The following is an 18,584-nucleotide window of genomic DNA, read 5'->3' as shown; positions in this document are numbered from 1 at the left end:
GCAAAAGTAAGAGACACCCTGCGTCAACTGTCTGCTTGATGCTGAGGTACTGCTCTGGTGGATCCTGTAGAACGTATGTGGGATCAACTCGGACGTCACTTGCCAGTATCCAGGATATCAAGGATCAGTTACAATAGTTGCGGGCCAGTTTGCCTCTTTCCCAATAGAATCAGTGGATAGATCTGTGCCAGAGGGTGTCTAGCGTCATACTAATAGGTGGGCTCATACTGCCAAGTTCTTTGTAAATTTGACCCCTCTCAACTCATAATCTTTCACTCGTTTTTTCCCCCCTCCGGGGTGCTTTGCTTTTGTTTTGTCAAGTAGTTTAGAAGTAAGATAGAGAGCTTATACGCAGAGAAGCGGGTGCCACCATCATTAACTTCCCTATGACTCAGAATGATAACTCTCTACAGAAACCACAACTTCGTTGACAAAGCACTGAGGTGCGTTTGGAATTTACCCACAAGGAACTGAGTTGTTAGGTGATCACCTTTCTTCGCTATATATGAAGTGAGACAATTTCCTCCGTAGGCGATATTTGAATCAGAATGCTTCAGGATGTCTCCTTGAGTAGCATAACTGCGGACCGCATTTTCTTTTCTTGTTGAGTCTTAATAATGCTCCAAGTTCAATGATCTCGATACTGGTATGACAGTAACTGTTTCCTGTATCTGGTCTTGCACTAACATGTAACTGTGCAGGCTGGGTGGGACATAGATGTTTTTAAACTACTACCATTTCTACACTGGAAGAATGAATTAATACACATTTTCAGTCACAAATTTTCGTGTTTTATTAAATGCGCAGTGGATTTCGGATCCTGTGGGTCCTTCATCAGGTGTAACGTGTCTTAAGACATGACTTATTTTTGCTCTTGAATGCGGTGAAATGCTTATTCCACATAATCCAACAAAAGCGTTTTTAACGTTGTAAGACCATCATACATTGGTTTCTCCATCTTGTTCATTGCATATCACTTCACTCAAGAGACACATTTGTATAAACATTTGTGCCTGTTGAGTGAAGTGATATGCATGAACAGGATGGATAATCCAATGGGTGATGGTATTAAAAACTTAAAAACGCTTTTGTTGGATTATGTGGAATACGGATATCACCTCATACAGGAGCAAAAATAAATCATATATTAAGACAAGTTACACCTGATAATGATGGACCCATAGGGTCCGAAGTTCGTCGTGTATTAAATAAAACACGAAAATTTGTGACTGGAGGCATCTTTCAGTTCATACTTCCAGTGTACTGAATACAGTCACCTTTGCAGCTGCGAAATGTAGGTAAAGTCAAACTACGGTTCATAGTGCTTTTTTCAGCATACGTTAGTTAGCAGGTTCTTATTGCTCAGTATTGAAATTTATTCACGTTTGCAGCTGCGAAATGTAGGTAAAATCAAACTACCGTTCATAGTGCCTTTTTCAGCATACGATAGTTAGAAGGTTCGTATTGCTCAGTATTGAAATTTATTGTAGCCGCATGGCGAACAGTACTCTCACCTGTTTTATATTAAGACAGAGCCCTTGCAAATCATCTACGACACATTGACAACATGGGGGGACACGCAGAACAAGAAAATTGTCGACTCAATTAACTAAATCACATTCATCACGTGGTTATACCGTACTTCATCGACGTAGTTGACCATGAACGACTTCAGCGCCAAGCGCAGACATTTCTGGTTGTTTATATATAGTTCTCGCAAGAATTGATTGGCCCCTGTACAACTTTCCTCCAAGATATGGTGATGGCCAATACTTGATTTTTTTTTTCCTCTTTCTCGTCAGATATGAGCTGGTTTAAACGTAAGTGAATGAAGTAGACTGGTGTCCAAAATTAAAGCAACAAACGGGAGTTTTGCAAGGTTGCTCTTATTTTACCACGAAACAGTATAAACAGGTGACAGTAAAGTAGACACAACGTACAGAATTCAGAACGTAAACAATTGCAACATGCATAACGGTAGACAAAAATGCTCTTCGTTTTTTTTCCTACTTCACGGATTTGCACATACATTCCGACAATTGCTTAATTTGTTCAGTATGGGGGTGTGACCATCTCTGGCAGCAATACAGACCTGACAACGACGGGGCATACTATGAATGATGTCATCAGTCTTAAGTCGAGGCAATAACGCCCACTCCTCCTGCAGAACTGCTCGCAGTCTCTGAGAGTCGTTAGTGAATGCTGACATGAAGCAAGCCGTCTGCACAATGCATTCCAGGCATTCTCACTGGGATTCAAATTGGGAGAGTGAGCAGGCCACGGCATGCGTGCATTATCTTCCGTTTCTAAGAAAACATCGACCACCAGTGCTCTATGAGGTCGAGCATTATCTTCCATCAATACGAAGCACCGCGTAACAACCGCAAATGAGGTCCCAAGATCTCTTCACGATGCCTGACAGCAGTTAAACCTTGCCAATTCACCTGTACAATTTCATAAAGAGGGATTCGAGTGGTATACATAATCCCTGCTCACTCCACTAGGGATCCTCATCGATATCGGTCTCTGCACAACGTTTGGGTCCCGAAATCATGTTTCACGTTACCCCCAGATGCGAATCCATCGAGAATCACTCTCCAGACCAAAACGGGAATCATCTGTGAAAGCATTGACCCACTGTTCGACCGTCCAGGCGGCATGTCGATGACTCCACTCTAGACGTTCCCATCCGTGAAGACGCGTCAGAGGTAGATGCTGCAGGTCTCCGACAATATAGGCCATTCTACCGAAGCCTTCTGCGCGCCGTTTGCATCGATACAATACGTTCAGTGAATGTTGCGAGCCGTGCAGTACTAAAGTGGTGCTGTCGTGCCCTTACAGCCAAATAACAGTCCTCTCTTCTGAGGTCACGCGTGGTCGGCCCTGCCCTTGTCTTCGGGATACAATTACGGTTTCTATAAACTGTCGCCACATCCGAGAAACAACAGAACGATTCACATTAAGCCATCGGGCCACATCAGTTTGCAACTGTCCTGCTTCTGTTCTTTCTGTGGCCCTCCACCGCAGAGGGTCTGGTAGGCATCTTCTCTGTGTCGTACTACACCGTCTGCGACTATGTACACAGTGACTGTGGATTTGAGGCTACCCGGCAAACACTACCTCGTTTCATAGGTGCCCTGACGTCGTCGTTGGCATGGTTGTCCGTTGACCGGAATTCAATATTACGCGCAGAGCGCGACCTTACGAACACCTGGTTGACAGTTTGCATGATTATATCGTGAATTAGACACAGGGCGGGGAAATAGCGGTCTGTTGCTTTAATTGTGGACACCAGTGTATATGAATTTGCACACAGGTGTAACTTAACTCTTAGTCTAAAAATAGTACTACGTACTACGTAGTTATCACCAAACTTTGGTACCGTTCCTCGCAAACCTCGACGGAACTAACTAAGCAATTTACGCTTGTCTGGAATTCGCGACATTGGCGTTTCACAGACAAGAATAACATTACTCATACATAATCATTAGAGATGTTACATGACTAAGGGAAACTCTCTCTTTCGAGGGGCTAGTGTCAGAGTAACACTTCGGTACGCTGATTCAATCCTTATTTGACTCACGTCCTTGTCTTTACGATTGTTGAACGTAGTGACATTATTCTTGAAATTTCAAGCTTGACCTTCTGCGACATTCTCAAGGCTGACTATTTCTGGACTTATCACACTTAACGGTTAACGTAAAAAGTTACTAAGAAACAGTCAGAATGAAAATCTGATGATAAGGTAGTCTTGGATGATAAGAGTTAGGAGTAACTGGATTTCCTTATGAGGCTGAGCTTGAGGGTGTGGACTAGTTTCATCAACAACAAGATTAACTCACAGTTCCAACTAGTGGGAACACTTCAAGTTATCAAAGGCGGTTAAAAAATTTATGAATTTTATATCTAATCAGTGTAAGATGAGATCTCATTCGACTTGAAGGAAGAACCACCCTAAATAAAGTCTTTAGATTGTTGACGGAAAGTATTACTTTTCCGTGTGACAGTCTACTGCGGTGTACCGCCGCCAAAGCAAAGACAGCAAGTCTATCATCTGTTTCAAATATACACTTCGCCTTTTAAGTACATTGTCACCGTGATGACACTAGTAGATTTAGAAACGAATTGAACTGTGACTTAACACGTTTCCACAGATGGAAAACACAAGGAAACTACTTTGTACGGTTAACCCGTTCTTCTCGAACTGTCAGTTAAGTACAGAGTTGTTGTCTTTAGATAACTATTTTCTGTCCGTCAAATAGCAGCATTTTTATTGATTTTCGATTGGCGTACTTTGTTTAACGAGTTTCCCTAAGTTCTCGAGACGTGAGCGCATTCCAGTACGCTTTAAGTAATATGTGCCTCTATCGTAAGTTTTGTTTCGTCCCCGAGCATCGCTTATATTGGTGAGTTACCGGCCAAGTTTGGAATCTACATATTAGAGGTATCAAACAAGGCAGTCCGTGGGTCAAATGTATCCAAATGTATAGAATTCGCACGCCATTTACTTCCCTTAAGTGCTGGAGAATCTCAAAAATATGCGCTTCATACTTTGTGTTCATACCACATTTTTCGTAAGAAAGTGCAGCTAAAGTGACTCCAGTGTGTTTGCGCTCTTGACAGCACGGCAAACTCATTCTACCAATAAACACAAAATTTCAGCTTCGGGGTGGTGTTACATTTACAACGAAGACCGACAAAGAGGTTATGGCAAGATGTGAGTGTATCGTAAATACGTCGTATTGTACGCAGTTCCATCGCGAAAGCGGAACAGATTTGACAAGATGAAAAAGATAATTCAGCTGTATTATAAAATGTAGGTTTTCCTGTTAGTCGATTAATGATAACACTTCTCTCACTTACGAAAAAACCGCAGTTGTAATATAACAATTTTAAAAGGCGCTTTGTTATTTTGCGCGCAAATTAAGAACAGCGCATTTTATCTTTTACGGATAAAGAGCTATGTTCCGCAAGTAACTGATACCAGAAATAGACAGGTAACAGATGAACACTATGACCAGAATTCTTCATACGTCAGCCTAAAAGAGCAACCTAAATTTGCTCAAGAGCTCAACTCGTTTAATGGCAGTAACTTTCGTGCTTCGTTTTCAATAGGTGGATAAAGAAAACATTCGAACCCATTAGTTACGAAAAGGTGTAGCGAGGATAGACATACAAGTCAGTTACTGAAAAAAGCCTTCCTATCCTGTGGCAATCTAGATTTGACCTTCTTCCGTGCTTAGGTCATCCTGCATGCTCTTGTTTACTAACTACGGGTATTACTTCATACTTTTTGCAATGTCTTTCGCAGACTTTTGAAGTTAAAAAAGTTTTTATTCTCCTTCTTGCTACTGTTCGTCACTTTAGTCGTAAGTTAGTTTGCTGACCATTGCATTCAATAGTTACAACGAGTCTTCCTTATGATCGGTGAATGTATCGGTTCTGACTACACTTTTATAAGTATACCCTAGCCTAACTTTTGCCCCTTTTCGTGGTCTTCAATTTCGACGAGATCTTGATATCCCAATGATTAACTGTCCATCTGTTACTGCTTAACATCAGGGTCATATCATGTTGGTTGATGCTCAGAATAAGTAAGGACGCCTTCAATAGGACACTCACTAGTAAAATACTACAGTGCTGAGATGGACGCTCGGCGTGATTGTACTGTAATTTCTTTTAAATTAAATAAAGTGAAAATATCAAAATTATGTGAAGCAACTGTGATTATGGTATTAGCTGCTTACATTCCGCACCCTTTCTAGCCTGTTATCCGATGAAGCAGAAAAATCTTTCAGCGACAGTGCATTTTGGAACTACTTCAAATGGCTCTGAGCACTATGGGACTTAGCATCTATGGTCATCAGTCCCCTGGAACTTAGAACTACTTAAACCTAACTAAGCTAAGGACAGCACGTAACACCCAGTCATCACGAGACAGAGAAAATCCCTGACCCCGCCTGGAATCGAACCCGGGAACCCGGGCGTGGGAAGCGAGAACGCTACCGCACGACCACGAGATGCGGATTTGGAACTACTGTAATGGCTCTAAACACTATGGGACTTAACTGCTGTGGTTATCAGTCCCCTAGAACTTAGAACTACTCAAACCTAACTAACCTAAGGACATCACACACATCCATGACCGAGGCAGGATTCGAACCTGCGACCGTAGCGGTCATGTGGTTCCAGACTGAAGCGCCTAGAACCATACGGCCACACCGGCTGGCCAACATTTTGTAATGACATTCCGTGGCTCTCTCTGTAGGTAGCGTTGATCTCTCCGGTCACCCTCAGATAGTCTGTGAATTAAATGGTATTAATAGGTTTCTTTCTTTTGTCTCTGAAGACCCTGTCGGCCTCAGTCACTTCCGATGTTTGCATTGCCACTTACAAACTCAGGTTGTTTTGAACTGGAATTATTCTAAAATCACAAGACCGAGTTAGTTCACGAATCAGCCTGTTTTGTCGAATACTCGCGGAACCCAATATCTTAAGTAATTAAGGTTTAGCTTTTGCTTTCTCCATTCGACAGAAGTGCGACCATTACATTCATCATCATCATTTAAGACTGATTATGCCTTTCAGCGTTCAGTCTGGAGCATAGTCCCCCTTATAAAATTCCTCCATGATCCCCTATTCAGTTGTAACATTGCTGCATCTTCTGATGCTGAACCCATGAGTCTCTTGGGTAACCTTGCTTCTCCCATGCGTGTAACATGACCCCACCATCGCCCTGACTGCTACATCTATAGAGTTCATTCCCAGTTTTTCTTTCATTCCCTCATTGTGGACACCCTCCTGCCATTGTTCCCATCTGCTAGTACCTGCAATCACCCTAGCTACTTTCATATCCGTAACCTCAACCATATTGATAAGGTAACCTGAATCCATCCAGCTTTCGCTCCCATACAACAAAGTCGGTCGAAAGATTGAACGGTGCACAGATAACTTAGTCTTGGTATTGACTTCCTTCTTGCAGAAGAGAGTAGATCGTAGCTGAGCGCTCACTGCATTAGATTTGCTACACCTCGCTTCCAGTTCTTTCACTATGTTGCCATCCTGTGAGAATATGCATCCTAAGTACTTGAAACCGCCCACCTCTTCTAACTTTGTTCCTCCTACTTGGCACTCAATCCGTTTATATCTCTTTCCCACTTACATTACTTTCGTTTTGAAGATGCTAATCTTTATACCATAGTCCTTACATTTCTGATCTAGTTCTGAAATATTACTTTGCAAACTTTATATCGAATCTGCCATCACAACTAAGTCATCCGCAAATACGAGACTGCTTATTTTTGTGTTCACATATCTTAGTCTCACCCAGCTAGTCTTGTTTTCAACATATGATCCATAAATAATATGAACAACAGTGGAGACAGGTTGCAGCCTTGTCTTACCCCTGAAACTACTCTGAACCATGAACTCAATTTACCGTCAACTCTAACTGCTGCCTGACTATCTATGTAAACACCTTTAATTGCTTCGAAAAGTGTGTCTCCTACTCCATAATCTCTTAGAATAGACAATAACTTCCTCCGGTCATATGCCTTTTCTAGATCTATAAAGCATAGATACAATTCCCTGTTCCACACGTAACACTTCTCCATTATTTGCCGTAAGCTAAAGATCTAGTCCTGATATCCTCTAAGAGGCGTAAACCCACACTGATTTTCATCCAATTTGTCCTCAACTAATACTTACACTTTCCTTTCAACAATACCTGAGAAGATTTTACCCCCAACGCTGATTAAAGAGGTACCTCTGTTGTTGTTACAATCTTTTCTGTTTCAAGATTGGTGTGATTACTGCTTTCGTCCAGTCAGATGGAACCTGTCCCGACTCCCACGCCATTTCAATTATCCTGTGTAGCCATTTAAGACCTGACATTTCACTGTATTTGATGAGTTCCGACTTAATTTCATCCATCCCAGCCGTTTTATTGCACTGCAATCTATTGACCATTTTCTCCACTTCCTCAAATGTGATCCTATATCCATCATCATTCCTATCCCATTGTACATCGAAATCTGAAACATTACTGATCGTGAAACTTCCTGGCAGATTAAAACTGTGTGCCCGACCGAGACTCGAACTCGGGACCTTTGCCTTTCGCGGGCAAGTGCTCTACCATCTGAGCTACCGAAGCACGACTCACCCCGGTACTCACAGCTTTACTTCTGCCAGTATCCGTCTCCTACCTTCCAAACTTTACAGAAGCTCTCCTGCGAACCTTGCAGAACTAGCACTCCTGAAAGAAAGGATATTGCGGAGACATGGCTTAGCCACAGCCTGGGGGATATTTCCAGAATGAGATTTTCACTCTGCAGCGGAGTGTGCGCTGATATGAAACTGATCGTGTTTTCACCTACATTGAGCAACTCTTCAAAATATTCCCTCCATCTGCCCAAGACATCAACGGGATTCAGCAGCAGTTTTCCTGACCTGTCCAAGATACTTCTCATTTGCTTCTTACCTCCCTTTCGAAGACTGCTAATTACACTCCAGAATGGTTTTCCAGCAGCTTGACCCAAAGTCTCCAACCTGTTTCCAAAGTCTTCCCAAGATTTCTTCTTGGATGCTGCAAATATCTGTTTGGCTTTGTTTCTTTCTTCAACATAACTTTTCTCTGTCTACCTGACTTCTAGTATGTAGCCATTTTCGATACACCTTCTTTTTCCTTTTACAGGCTGCTTTGACAGTGTCATTCCACCAAGCTGTTTGCTTCATCCTACCTTTACACACTACTGTTCCAAGACATTCGTTAGCCACTTCTAGTACTGTATCCCTGTAACTTGTCCATTCCTCTTCCAATGACTGTAATTGACTACATTCAGCTAACTGGTACCTTTCTGAGATCGCTGTTATGTACTTGTGCATGATTTCCTTATCCTGAAGTTTCTCCACTCTTTTCCTCCTACATATGGACCTGACCTTCTGCACTTTCGGCCTCACAATATCAATTTCACTGCAGATTAAATAGTGATCAATGTCATCAAAGAATCCCCTGAATACACATGTGTCCCTCACAGCCTTCCTGAATTCCTGATCTGTTATTATATAGTCAACGACAGATCTGGTTCCCCTGCCTTCGCAAGTATACCGGGGAATGTTCTTATGTTTAAAAAAGGAGTTTGTGATTACTAAGCCCATAGTGGCACAGAAATCCAAGAGCTGTTTCCTATTCCTGTTGGCTTCCATATCCTCTCCAAATTTACCCATAACCTTTTCATACACTTCTGTTCAACTTCCAACCGTGGCATTAAAATCACCCATGAGCAGAACACTGTCCTTGTCCTTTACTCTAACAACTATATAACTGAGTGCGTCATAAAAACTATCCATCTTATCTTGATCTGTCCCTTCACAATGCGAATATACTGACACAATCCTAATTTTCTTGCTGGACACTGTCAAATTTATCCACGTCAGTCGTTCGTTTACATACCTTATTGCAACTACACTGGGTTCCGTTTCTTTCCTGATGTAAAGCCCTACACACCTTTGTGCTATTCCTGCTTTGACTCCTGACAGGTAGACCTTGTATTCTCCCACTTCCTCTTCTTTCTCACCCCTTACCCGAATGTCACTAACAGCTAAAACGCCCAACCCCATCTTACTTGCAGCCTCTGCCAGCTCTACCTTTGTCCCAGAGTAGCCTCCATTGATATTAATAGCTCCCCATCTCGTTACCATTCGTTTGCCAAGTCGTATCTTAGGAGTCCCTGGTTTGTCAATTGGAGGTGAGACTCAGTCGCCTCCAAAAGTCCGAGGCATTTTGCTCTGATTATTTCCAGCATCATATTTGAAGTACCAGGGAAGCAGGTATCTAGCCTTACTTGCCCCGGGTCCCATTGAGTTTTACCCCTAACGTTTGAGGGACTAACCAGTGGATTTAGTAGTCTTTGCCGTCTGAGCACAAAGGTGACCACGACTCAGAATATGTCCGAGATGCTCAGCCTTATTCCAAAGTAACTGGTATCCCGACGGTCAGGACCATCTACTTGGCCACTCATACGTTGCCCGTGGTTCATGAACTAGGACATGACAACAGGAACACACACCATTACATTCCAAAAAAAAATGGAAATTTGTGGTAACGTCTTATGGGACCAAACTGCTGAGGTAATCGGTCCCTAAGCTTACACACTACTTAATCTAACTTAAACTAAATTACGCTAAGGACAACACACACACCCATGCCGAGGACACCAGTTTCCGACGGGGGGAGCCGCGCGAACCGTGACAAGACGCCCAAGACCTCACGGCTACACCGCAGGGCACATTCTAAATACCGCCGTGTGTTTCGTGTTCTTAGAGGTCATGTGCCATTTTCTATGATTTTGTTTACATCTGTATGACTGCTCTAAAATTCACAGTTAAGTACCTGACAGAGAGGGCTCATCGAACTACCTTCAAGCTATTTCTTTATCCTTCCACTCCGGAATAGCGCGTGGTAAAAACAAACGTTTAAATCTCTCCTTGCGAGATCTGATTTCTCTTATTTTATTGCATTGTTCATTCTTCTTTATACAGCTGGGCACCAACGAAATATTTTCTCATTCGGAGGGAGAGGCTGGTGATCTAAATCTTATGAGAACATCCTGCCGCAACGAAAAACAACTTCGTTTTAATGAAGGCCACCCCAATTCGCGTATCATGTCCGTGGCAATCTCTCTCTTGTTTCGAGATAATACAAAATGAGCTGCCCTTCCTTGAACTTTTTCGATGTCATACGCCGATTGTCTCAGGTGCGGATCCCACACGTTGCAGCTGTCGTCCACAAAAGGACAACAGATCAGCGTAATGTAGGCAGTCGCTTTAGTAGACCTGTGTTATCTTCAACGTGTGCTGCCAATAAAACGCAGTCTTTGGTTTGCCTCCCAATTTGTGAGATTTCTCGTGTAACCGAAATTTAACGGATTTTGGGTCAATCGCCACTTGCGCACCATGCAGATATCTTGTCTACATAATTTTGCAATTGGTTTCGATGTTCTGATGACTTTACTAGGCGATAAATAACACCATTATCTGCAAACAGTTTAAGAGGGGTGGTCAGATCATTTATATAGATCATGAACAGCAGTGGGTCTGTAATACTTCCCTTGGGAACGCTACATATGATTTGTGTCGCGAACAGTGACCTTGATGACAGGAAAACAAGAATCGAGTGGGACAGCTGAGACGATACTCCGTACGTACACAAAATGGCTCTGAGCTAATGACTCTGAGCACTATGGGACTTAACATCTGTGGTCATCAGTCCCCTAGAACTTAGAATTACTTAAACTTAACTAACCTAAGGACATCACACACATCCATGCCCGAGGCAGGATTCGAACCTGCGACCGTAGCAGTCGCGCGGTTCCGGACTGAGCGCCTAGAACCGCGAGACCACCGCGGCCGGCCGTACGTACACGATTTGATTACAAATCGCTTGTGAGGAATGGTGTCACAAACCCTCTGGAAGTCCAGAAATGTGTAATCAGTTTGAGATCCCCGGTCTACAGCATCCGTTATTTAAAAATAACGTTTCACATATTGGCACAGATATCCACCTATTCGCATGATTGATACACCCATGGAATTGATGCTGCAATTAGGTTTAAAATTTGCTGTTATACTAAACTCTCGCCAATCCGGCCTTCCATAGGAAACATGTTGTGCTAGAACTCTAGCAGAAACTCGAAACTGGACGTAAATTGAACTGAAGTTCTTCACAGAAAGCCATTGTTACTGAGTGCAGTGTTGGACAAGCAACTATTTATGACCAAACTTTAACAAACAGGTAATCAAGAGCTACAGGACAGATACAATAATGAGCCAAAGCAATATGACCATCCGCTTAGTAGCTTGTTTGTCCGTCTTTAGAGCGAAATACAAAACTGATTTTGCGTTTCAAGGATCCGACAGTTTGTTAGTAGCTTGTGGAAGTATGTGGCAGTAGATGGGGTGCTGTCTCCCGATAGCGACCCATTATGTGATAAAGCATCCTGTCATTGCGTACCATCATACTGACAACTAAAAATTTAGGACAGGTTTCATAGTAAAACTACTGTATATGCACGAAGGGCGTTTGAAAAGTTTGTGCAAAGATAAAAACTACTCTCGTGTTTGGGGTAAACATTTATTATTTTTCGACATAAGTCTCCTTTTACATTTTACACTTCGTCCGACGCTGCTCTAATTTTTGATCCTTTCCGAATAACAGGAATTGCCCAAGTCTGCAAAACAGCTATTAGTTGCTGCAGTCACCTCCTCGTTTGAATAAAATCTTTGTCCCGCCAGCCATTTCTTCAAATTGGGGAATAAAAAGTAGTCCGAGGGAACTAAGCCTGGAGAGTAGGGGGGATGTGAAACGAGTTGGAATCCTATGTCCATTAGTTTTGCGACAACAACTGCTGAGGCATGTGCTGGTGCATTGTCATGATGGAAAATTACTTTTTTGCAGTCCAATCGCCGGCGTTTTTCTTGCATCTCGGTTTTCAAACGGTCCAATAACTATGAATAATATGCACCTGTAACAGTTTTACCCTTTTCCAGATAGTCGATGAGGATTATCCCTTGCGAGTCCCGAAAGACAGTCGCCATAATCTTTCCGGCCGAAGGACTGGTCTTCGACTTTTTTAGTGCAGATTCTCCCGTGATAACCCATTGCTTAGATTGTTATTTGGTATCAGGAGTATAATAATTTATCCATGTTTCATCCACAGTGACGAAACGACGCTTCAAGTCCTCCGGATTCCTCCTGAACACCTGCAAACCATCCTTACGAAACTTCACACGATTCCGTTTTTGGCCAAGCGTGAACAATCGCGGAACCCATGTTGCGGATAGCTTTCTCATGTCCAAATCTTTATGCAAAGTATTATGTACCCGTTCATTCGAGATGTCCACAGCACTAGCAATGTCACATGCCTTAACTCTTCTGTCATCCATCACCATAGCATGGATTTTATCAATGATTTCTGGAGTTGTTACCTCCACAAGGCGTCCAGAACGTTCAGCATCACTTGTGCCCATATGGCCACTCCGAAAATTTTGAAACCACTTATAAACTGTTCTAGTCGAAGATGCAGAGTCAACGTAATGTTTATCAAGCTTCTCTTTAGTCCCTTCCGACGTTTTTCCTTTCACAAAGTAATGTTTATTCACCACACGAAATCCTTTTTCGTCCATTTTTTTGACAATCACTCGACTTCCTTGATTAACACCATGCCAAACACAAAGAAATACACCAATATGGCTGAAACTTGGTGTGCGTTCTCTCCAAAGATGCTACTGACTAAACATGACCTCGATACTCGCCAGTGGTGCTATCTCTCTGACTTTGGAAGGACTTTTCAAACGCCCCTCGTACACACTCAAGAACTAAGTTTTCTACGAAAATGAGTCTACCTTCGGATTTGATAAAGTGCATTTCCTATGCGTTAAGACTAAATTTATGATACTCCCAATATTGCGGCACCCATTTGTGGAAGGAATGGCCGGAATAGCAAGAGTCTAGTGTATTCTGGAAAATTTGTTTATTTTCTTGTTGCCAATTTTGTAATCGGACAGCTGCACATTAATATTGTAAGGGGAAGTGCTGATATGACGGCGTGTGTATGCCATCCACTTTCGTGCAGTTTAACAAGTTGCCGTATTGTCCTCTGGAAAGGAGTGTTAACGGAGGCCGACCTAACACCTGGTCGGTGCGCCGCGTTAAATGTGCGGCGCTGGGCGGCTCGGCGAGAGCGGCTGGTCGCTGCCCTGCCACACCGCAGCGCACCGCCTCGGCCACTGCAGGAATGTGACACACAATGCCGGTGATCAAATTCTCACAGCGGGACAGGTTCCCCGTTGTGTGTGGGGGCCGGGCGCGTTCTCACGCTTTTGCGCGGGCCTCCGCCTTTGAGAGGGAAGGGACTGCTCGGCCTGGCACGAGCTGGCTGCGGCCCTTCTGCTCTCGGCGCGCAGGCCTGCGCTGCGAGTTCACTGCTGCGCTGCTTCCTCCCCGCGCCGCGCCCTACCTGTGGGAACGGGCGAGATAACGACGACACAACCCTCCGCGCGTGGGAAAAAATACATGGCCGCGTGCGAGCCGCCTGTTTGTTTTCCCGAGGGGCGCGCTTCGTTCAGCTGGGCCTGTTTTTACCGGGAGGACGCCGAACTGGGAAAGAGGGTAGGCAACTCCGAGGGTTCCGCGTGAGAAATATCCCTTGCTTTTTCCAGTTGGCTCCTGTTTTGTTCCGACACCGTGCCAACATCTTTCCGAGAGCACACGATATTCCGAGACCTCTACGTTTCTTATAACTTCTCATCGCCAGTTGTCACTCAGAGCGAGCACCTAGTAACCGCCTTAAATTCTATAACCTCTCATAAAATTTAGTTTAAAAAATTGAAATTCTCATTATACTCGAGCAACTTAACATAAACTCTTAAAAGTAGAAACCTTGCCATACACCAGTTTTGCGCGGTGTGCAACCGAGTTAGCGATAGGGACATACGTGTAATATATAATGAAGATTTTCTTCGAACATTCTGATGTAGCACTCAAAAAGCGTATGACGTCCATTTACTGACTTATACGTAATCTGAAATGTTGAACAGACAGAGTAACTACGTTTAATCCCGAAGTCTAAGCTTCATGAAGAAAGTCAACCGGTCACGAGCTCTTCATGTAGCATAGTAAAGCATTACTACATTCTGCCTTTTTCTTAAAAAATAATTCAGTTAATCAATAGATCATAATCGTAATTGGAATTGAGGGAAAGAGCTATCTTCATGTACATATTTCTAATAAAAACTGCAAATTGCTGTCTGTCACCTAGACACAATACAGAATTCTAAGGTCATTGTTATAGAGTAAACACAGGTTGAAGTGCAGTTGATCGGCTGTCGACAATTAGGGCTGTGGCTGGTGTCTTGAACATGCCCCACGACTGTCAGAATACTGCTTCTGTAGTTTTGACCATCAAAGATCGCCAAATACGTCTGTCATTCCTTGCAGTGGAAGCATTCCTCTTCGATTGTCTCCTGCAAAATAGAAATTGTACCGCACCCCTCCGCACCGAAGGTCATAGCTCTCATCTTCTGAGCGGCAAAAACATTTTATTGATTTTAGGTCTCGTGAAAGGGTAATGGCGTTCACGGGTACTATGTTACATCACCGAGCAATTTGAGAAACACTTTCAGGGAGAGAGAACACGGAAGAACGGGGAAGAATACGGAAGAAAATTCTGCGGCGACAGTAACAGAGTACATGTGTTTACATTATAACCCCCTCACCACCACATTCAACAAATGCGGCTATCCAGTCTTTTCGTTTTTTATTTAACCGCCTCAGATGGGTGCCTTCTTTACATCAGTTTTTCCAACTGCAACTCATCCTGCTGGACACCGATTTGCTATTTAATATGTCGTCGATTTGCTGCTTGATATGTCGTTAGTTACATTGATGCGTAGTTCAGGATGTATCACGACAACCAATATACTGCAGGAGCAAGAAATTAATAGGATATCTAGGAGTAGGTGCACCGGAATTGAAAAGTAACTCGTTAGCATTACATGACTTTTCCTGGAGGGAGCAACAAACTCACATTCCACGCTAGTTCAAATGCTTCAAATGGCTCTGAGCACTATGGGACTTAACTTCTGACGTCATCAGTCCCCTAGAACTTAGAACTACTTAAACCTAACTAACCTAAGGACATCACACACATCCAGGCAGGATTCGAACTTGCGCCCGTAGCGGTCTCGCGGTTCCAGACTGTACGCCTAGAACCGCTCGGCCACCACGGCCGGTTCCACGACGCTAGTGCATACGTTACACTTCACACAGTATTAAATAATGATTAGTACTTTTATGAAATATTCTCACTAAATGTGCAAACAGGTTGCCTGAAAGCTGTTTCACCACAAACAAAACTGCTTGTCATAGCACATAAATTTTGTTTATATCAGCTCTTCGTATATACTGTTTGTGAAGCGAATCCAAGAACATCCTACAGAAAGCTACTCGAAGCTAATTACTGCTTCTCATTGTATTTTTTCCTCAATTAAAATTATTGTAAATAACTTATCTTTTATTCAACCGACAGCTCAGTTCACAAACTCTTTGCTACTAAGCAAGTAACAATTTAAGAGTAGCCTGAAGCACTGATTCACAACCCCTACTTCGATGACGAATTGGTTATGACGCTAGGTGATTATTAATACTGTCACAGTATTTATGACCACTATAAGTAAATATTGTAATTTATGTTGATCACAAACATATCCAAGATGTAAAAAGTCTAATATAACATTGCAGTAATCCATTGTATTTCTCCGTGAAGAAATGATATAAATTTTATCTTTCACTCGCTTCACGCCCTTTGAGAACCACTGCAGCAGTAATCTGTGAATATAAAAAAAACTAAGCCTCTCATTCTTTTGTAAAACGTGTGTTCTACATTCACTTTTACGGATGTTCTCTCCACGAAGATACCTTACAATGTAACGAATAACACAGTTAATATAAACCAAAGCAGTTGAACTGTGTTATTACGTAAGAGCAATCATAATTCTTACAATAAACCTACAATTTATAAATAAATTGTCTTTTGTTTAGAAAAACGTGTGATAAGAAGCTAGTTACATAATATGCACACTACAGGCCATTAAAATTCCTACACCGCGAAGATGACGTGCTACAGACGCGAAATTTAACAGATAGGAAGAAGATGCTGTAATATACAAATGATTAGCTTTTCAGAGCATTCACACAAGGTTGGCGCCGGTGGCGACACCTACAACGTGTTGACACGAGGAAAATTTCCAGCCGATTTCTCATATACAAACAGCAGTTGATCGGCGTTGCCTGGTGAAACGTTGTTGTGATGCCTCGTATAAGGAGGAGAAATGTGTACCATCACGTTTCCGACTTTGATAAAGGTCGGATTGTAGCCTATCGCGATTGTGGTTTATCGTATTGCGACATTGCTGCTCGCGTTGGTCGAGATCCAATGACTGTTAGTAGAATATGGAATCGGTGGGTTCAGGAGGGTAATACGGAACGCCGTGCTGGATCCCAACGGCCTCGTATCACTAGCAGTCGAGATGACAGGCATGTCAACAGATGGGTACGTTTGCAAGACAACAATCATCTGCACGAACAGTTCGACGACGTTTGCAGCAGCATGGACTATCAGCTCTAAGACCATGGCTGCGGTTACCCTTGACGCTGCATCACAGACAGGAGCGCCTGCGGAGGTGTACCCAATGACGAACCTGGGTGCACGAATGGCAAAACGTCATTTTTTCGGGTGAATTCGGGTTCGGTTTACAGCATCATGATGGTCGCATCCGTGTTTGGCGGTATCGCGGTGAACGCACATTGGAAGCATGTATTCGTCGTCACCATACTGGCGTATCACCCGGCGTGATGGTATGGGGTGCCATTGGTTACACGTCTCGGACACCTCTTGTTCGCATTGACGGCGCTTTGAACAGGGGACGTAACATTTCAGATGTGTTATGACTCGTGGCTCTACACTTCACTCGATCCCTGCGAATCCCTACATTTCAGCAGGATAATGCACGACCGCATGTTGCAGGTCCTGTACGGGCCTTTCTGGATGTAGACAATGTTCGACTGCTGTCCTGACCAGCACATTCTCTCGATCTCTCACCAATTGAAAACGTCTGGTCAATGGTGGCCGAGCTCGTCACAATACGCCAGTCACTACTCTTGATGAACTGTGGTGTCGTGTTGAAGCTGCATGGGCAGTTGTACCTGTGCACGCCATCCAAGCTCTGTTTGACTCATTGCCCAGGCATATCAAGGCCGTTATTACGGCCAGAGGAGGTATTCTGGGTACTTATTTCTCAGGATCTATGCACCCAAATTGCGTGAAAATGTAATCACATGTCAGTTCTAGTATAATATGTTTGTCCAATGAATACCCGTTTATCATCTGCATTTTTCTTGGTGTAGCAATTTTATGGCGAGTAATGTATATTTCAGGAAACCATCACATTTTGGATGTGCACTGGAAATGTATATATGGAAACGTATTTCTCGCATTGGGTACCACGATATTTCATCAACACACATCTTCTTCACCGAAAATAATACGTAACCTTAAATCTTCAGTTTAACCAATATGCAACTGGAAATTGACAAATTACATTTCATCGTGTAAATAAGTCATGGACAAAAGCTGTATTCGTAAATACAAATACAGCCATGGCGATGTTGAGCCTATTGCAGTAACCTTTACGAAATGGGATGACAACCACTTAGCAGTGTCATAGACGACGGTACAAATTCGTTATGGAATACAAGGGTATCTATATACACTACTAACGCAATGTTTCAATTTATTATATGCGCTGAAGACGTTCCCTCGTCCGGCAAAGACATGTCGAGAGCAGTCTTTTTTTTTTTTTAATTCCAGTTAAGTGGGCTACTTACTAGAGGGTCAAGCCATTTGCGGGTTCCGCCGGACCAGAATCCGGTCGGAAGTGGAGCAACAGAAAGTAAAATGGCGCCGTCATAACCTGTTTGGCAGCACGCCGTTAACAATGGGGGGCACTCCCCTGAACTGAACATTTAC

The 18,584-nt window shown here is 43.1% G+C and overlaps 1 long non-coding RNA gene across 2 annotated transcripts in view; it reads left to right on the top strand.

Moving 5' to 3' along the window:
- Nucleotides 1-18,584, top strand: part of LOC126354217 (uncharacterized) — a 177,580-nt gene that overhangs the window by 61,151 nt on the left and 97,845 nt on the right. The window lies entirely within an intron of this gene.

This window comes from Schistocerca gregaria, chromosome 3 (genome assembly GCF_023897955.1).
Source record: "Schistocerca gregaria isolate iqSchGreg1 chromosome 3, iqSchGreg1.2, whole genome shotgun sequence".
In the NCBI taxonomy this organism is placed as follows: domain Eukaryota; kingdom Metazoa; phylum Arthropoda; class Insecta; order Orthoptera; family Acrididae; genus Schistocerca; species Schistocerca gregaria.
Note: the sequence above shows the minus strand (reverse complement) of the source record. Positions and strands in the feature narration are given on the sequence as shown.